The sequence below is a fragment of the Elephas maximus genome, chromosome 1 (genome assembly GCF_024166365.1).
Source record: "Elephas maximus indicus isolate mEleMax1 chromosome 1, mEleMax1 primary haplotype, whole genome shotgun sequence".
In the NCBI taxonomy this organism is placed as follows: Eukaryota; Metazoa; Chordata; class Mammalia; order Proboscidea; family Elephantidae; genus Elephas; species Elephas maximus.
Genome location: NC_064819.1, coordinates 39,867,618 through 39,873,617, shown reverse-complemented (window position 1 = coordinate 39,873,617; position 6,000 = coordinate 39,867,618).

The window sequence follows — 6,000 nt, the reverse complement described above, 5'->3', positions numbered from 1 at the left end:
ATGAAGTGAGTTCACTGATTCAAGGCAATGCTGTGTGGAATACCATGATGGCGCATAAGGCATTCTATAACTCCACGGATGATAGTTTTGTAAGAAGAACTGCATGCAGGGAAGGCAAATCTATATTCAGAGAAAGTGTCTATCCATGTAAGAACAAAATGCTGGCCTTTCAATGATGGAAAGTGGTCCAGTGTAATCAAACTGCCAACAGGTTGATCAGCCTGGGGAATGGTGCCATAGCAGGGATGCAGTGTTGGTTATTGCTGCTGAGTCACTCAGCAATGGCTGTAGCCAAGTCAGCCTGGATGAGTGGAAGTCCATGTTGCTGAGCCCATGCATAAGCTTCATTCTTGCCACCATGGCTACTTTGTTCATTAGCCCATTGGGCAATGACAGAAGTAGCTAAGGAAAGAAGCTGCCTGATATCCACGGAACATATTATCCTATCCACTTGATTATTAAAATCCTCCTCTGCCAAGGTTTCCTTTTGGCAAGCATTCACTTGAGACACAAATATATTTATATCTTTGGCCCATTCAGAGAGGTCTATTTGCAGACCTTTTCCTCAGACCTCCTTGCCACCAGTTTTCCAATCCTGTTCCTTGCAAGTCCCTAACCATCCAGCCAATCTCACATCTGGCCATTTCTCCTTCCAAGCAAAATGAACAACCAATTGCACCGCTCAAAGTTCTGCCCACTGGGTAGATTTTCCTTCACCAGTGTTCTTCAAGGAAGTCCCAGTAATGGGCTGCAGTGCTGCAGCTATCCACTTTCAAGTGGTGCCTGCATATCAAATAGAATCATCTGTAAACCAGGCTTGAGTTTTCTCTTCCTCTGAAACTGATCTTAGGAAACTCCCCATGAGGCACAGGTGTGAGCTGGGAGAGAGAAGGTAATGTAACAGTAGTGAGGACCACAGACATTTGAAACACTTCCTCATGTGACTTACTTTTGCCTGAGGGGCTGCTCTAGCTCTATCTTGTATTTACCGCTTCCAATTCATGATGGGCAGCTCAGGTCTCATGGGAAGTTGGTGGCCTATGTTTAAGGGTTAAGTCTCTACTAAGGCCCAATTCACCAATAGGGGCCATTCAAATACTCAGAACAGCATCTTTATCTGCCACTGCCACTTTAAACACCATTGGATCTGCTAGATCATATGGCCCAAGAGGCAGAGCAGCTAGTACAGCAACCTTGGACCTGTTGCAGAGTCTTCTCTTGTTCTGAGTCACACTCAAAACTAGCAGCTTTTCAGGTCACTCAGTAAATGGGCCAGAAGAGAAACTCAAATAAGGAATAAACATGTTGCTTTCAAAATCCAAAGAGGCCCATTAGACAAGAGTCTCTTTTTTAGCTGCAGGAGGGGCCAGATGAAAAAAAAATTTTTTTTTTAACAAATTTTATTGTGTTTTCAGTGAGAGTTTACTTAGTAAATTAGGTTCTCACTTGATAATTTCTACATGAATTGTTCAGTGACAATAGGTATGTTTTCACAATGCGTTAACATTGTCTTTAATTGTGTTCTGGTTGCTGTTTCCAGTACTCTAGTTCCCTGCTCCCTTACTGTCCGTCTCATCTTTGCAATGCGTAAAAATCAAACTCATTAGGTGTTTGATTATGTCTGAGAAGTATCTGTAATTGTGTCTTCTATGAATATATATATGTGTGTACCTACCTACCTGTACTTTCACATACATACAGATACTTCTATCTGAGCACATATATATACACTCTTGTTTCTACCTGTACACAAATATGTCAAGTCACACATATGTGACAATACACTCATTTTTAGTTATTGGTGTTGCAAAATTATATATATATATATTTTTTTAGCACAAACATCCATTTCTCTTGTGTGCTCACTATACCCACTTATGGTGCTACTTATCCCATTACCAAAAATAAGTGTCTACGATCTAGACAGTAATTCCTCTCCCCCCACCATCCCTGGTAACATCAATGATGGTCTCTATTTATATGTATATGTGTGTGTGTATATATATATACACACACTCTTGTTTTCTTATGGAAGTGGAATCATATAATATTTGTCCTTACGTAATTGACTTATTTCACTTAGCATTATGTTCTCCAGGTCTACTTGTGTTATGCTTCAAGGACTCATTATTCTTTATGACTGCATAGTATTCCATTGCATGTATGTACCACATTTTGCTCACCCATTCATCTGTTGATGGGCACTTAGGTTGCATTTTTATCCATTTTTTTGCTATTGTGAATAATGCTGCAATGAACATAGGCATGCATATGTGTGTCCGTGTCTCTTCTATCTCTAGGTTACATACCTAGGAGTGTGATTGCTGGATCAAAAGGTATTTCTATCTTTAGTTTTGGGAGAAGCACTGTACCATTTTCCATAGTGGTTGTACAATTTTACAGTCTTACTAACAATGGGACTATGCAAAGGCATTCGGCTCTGTGGATCATACCAAATTATAGATAACATTGTGACTAATGGAAATTCCAGAACACTTAATCGTGCTCATGAGGAACTTGTACACAGATCAAGAGACATTTGTTTGAACAGAACAAGGGGATACTGTGTGGTTTAAAGTCAGGAAAGGTGTGCATCAGGGTTGTATCCTTTCACCATACCTATTCAATCTGTATGCTGAGCAGATAATCTGAGAAGCTGGATTATATGAAGAAGAACGGGGCATCAGGATTGGAGGAAGACCTATTAACAACTGGCGTTACGCAGATGATACAACATTGCTTGCTGAAAGTGAAGAGGAGTTGAAGCACTTACTGATGAAGATCAAAGATCACAGCCTTCAGTACGGATTACACTCAACATAAAGAAAACAAAAATCCTCACAACTGGACTAATAAGCAACATCATGATAAATGGGAAAAAGATTAAAGTTTTTTTACTTGGATCCACAATCAACACCCATGAAAGCAGCAGTCAGGAAATCAAAAGATGCATTGCTTTGGGCAAATGTGCTGCAAAAGACCTCTTTTAAAATGTTCGAAAGCAAAGATATCACCTTGAAGACTAAGGTGTGCCTAACCCAAGCCATCGTGTTTTCAATCACCTCATATGCATGTGAAAGCTGGGCAATGACTAAGGAAGATGGAAAAAGAATTGATGTCTTTGAATTGCAGCCCTGGTGAAGAATATCCAATATACCATGGACTGCCAAAAGAATGAACAAATCTGTCTTGCAAGAAGTACAAACGGAATGCTGATTAGAAGCAAGGATGGCGAGACTGCATCTCACCTACTTTGGACATGTTAGCAGGAGAGATTATTCCCTGGAGAAGGACATCATGCTTGGTAAAGTAGAAGGTCAGCAAAAAAGAAGAAGACCCTCAGTGAAATGGACTGACACAGTGGCTGCAACAATGGGCTCAAATACAGCAACAATTGTGAGAATGGTGCAGGTTTGGGCAGTGTTTCGTTCTGTTGTACAAAGGGTCACTATGAGTTGGAACCGACTCAATGGCACCGAACAACAACAACCACAATGGATAAGGGTTCCAATCTCTTGACATCCTCGCGAACATTTGTTTTTTTTATCAGTGCCATTTTAGCCAGGGTGAGATGGTATCTCACTGCAGTTTTGATTTGCATCTTTCTAATGGCTAATGATCAGAAGCACCTTTTCGTGTGTTTGTGGGTTCCTTGAATGGTCTTTTGGTGAAATGTCTGTTCATGTCCTCTACTCATTTTTTAATTGGGTTGTTTGTCCTTTGCTGTTGAGTTGTTGATGTTTTCTATATATTTTAGGGTTTACACCCTTGTCAGATATGCCTTTTCCAAAGGTTTTTTCCCAGTCTGTAGGTTCTTTTTACTGTTGATAAAGTCTTTCGAAGAGCATAAGCATTTAATTTTTAAGAATTTACAAATATCTATTTTGTGTTCTGCTATTTGTGCATTTGCAGTTATGTTTGTTAGCCTTTTTTTTTTTTTTAATTAGGTCCCATAGTTTAACAAGTTATCCTTTATATTAGAAAAGGTATCTCAACATGTCCCACATCATTGGACACCTAGAAATTTCACTGAGGTGGAAGGCCCCTGAATTTTGTCAGATTTAATTCAAGCCTCTGACATACAAATGTCTTACCAATAAATTTTAAATAGTTTTTACTTCTTGTTCACTATATCTGATCAGCATGATGTATCAGTGTAATGAACCAGTATGATATCTTGTGGAAGGAAAAGGTGATCAAGGTCCCTGATGACCTAATTATGACATATGACTAAAGAGTTAATAATCCCTGAGGTAGGACAACTAAGGTGTACAGGTCTGTAATGTTATAAGTCTCTGTGAGTCAGACTGTTCTTAGTACTATTTTACCCTTCTTTCCATTGCAGTAACCACACCCACCTTGCCTTTGATGATTAGGTGCTGTCACTTGCTCCCTGCCACACAAGGATCCAACCACCCCTATTGCATTTAGGTTTCCCATTTCTGTGGTGGCCGTTCCCACTGTAATATTGGATCTACAGAGAAGAGCAGTCACAGCCTTCTTCAAGGATGCTGGGGCTCTGCTCACAAATTTGTTCCTTACGGTCATGGGGAAAGGTGTGTTCTCTGGATCCTCCCAGGTGTGGCTGGGCAGTTCTTACATCATAAACCTACTCTCTCATTCTTGTCTCCCTAAGCCTTTTGATACTTTCTTCTATAGGATACTGAGGCAGCTCTGGCATTTCAACTTTATTTGGTGTATGTCATCTTTTGGTCCATGTTTCAGCCAACCAGCTAGATACATTCCTAACCCCTTGACCTTCACATTAAATGCAGAATATGTCCAGAAGGTCCATATCAATTAATTCAGTCTGATTCAACTTTATATTCCTTGTACCATTATTTCACAGCCTTAATATCCATTCCCACATATATTCCCTGGATTTCAGTCTGTATATATTATAAAAAATCATGTAATTTCTTTGGAGTATAGCACACTTCATATAATTCCTTTGGAGTATAGCACACTTCACTTTGTACCTCACCATTTGGGGGCCTGATGGAATTTGTGATAGTATGGGTTTTTACTCTTCTGGAAGCTCTTGTCCTAACTTGGATCTGAGGTCTACTCTGTCCTATATGGTCGCTTTGAGTTGGAATCGACTTAACAGCAGTGGGTTTTTTTTTGGGGGGGGGGGAGGTTTCTATTTTCTTACACGGAAATTTTGAAAGGAAATTTATGGAGGTTTGTAGCATGAAGAAATCTCTCCAGAAAGGTTCTTCTTTGTGGTAGCTCAGCTCTCCTTAGACTTCATGGTCTACTATTGTGTCTGACAGAACTTTGAACTTTGTGTTTTCTCTACATTCCTTCAGCCAAGGCTGTCGAAACAAGCAGACTCATTTAGGTCAAGAGGCCAGAACTCTACATCATTTTCCTGGCAGAAGCAAGCATATCTCCTTCAGAAACTGATTGATTTCAGTCAATTTTACTTCTGTCATAATTACATGCTAGCTTTTCTGGAAGCTCCACAAAGCTTGATATTTAAAAAAATTTTTTTTAATTTTTTTTTTTAAATTAGAGGATAAGAAATCATTATTTGCACCACTCCTACCTACTTCTGCTTTAAAACCTTTTTTTTTTTTTTTAAAACCATGTGTCAATTCTCTGTGGTTCTCTTCTCTTGCTGTCTCTACTATTTTCATATGTAACACATAAAACCCAACCAAACAAAAAATTAACACAGACAGAGATTTCAGGACTCTGGACAACAGTTAAAGCGTTGGAGAACTGAGGTGAACGCTAAAACATAAGAAAGATAGAGCAAGAACAGTGGAAAGGCTGAGATTTTCTGACTGACCACATCCTACCAGCCAGCTTAGCTCACTGTGGCCACTTTGGGATGGAGACAGACAGCACCTCTGAACAAAGAGGTCAGGATGGGAGCTACACTGAAGACACAAAGTGACTCAGAGATACGGGGTACATAGCCTTGGAAAAGAGCAGCAAAGAGGGTAAAGTGCATATTCAGTTGGGGTAGAAGTGAGAGACAGTGGCATGCTG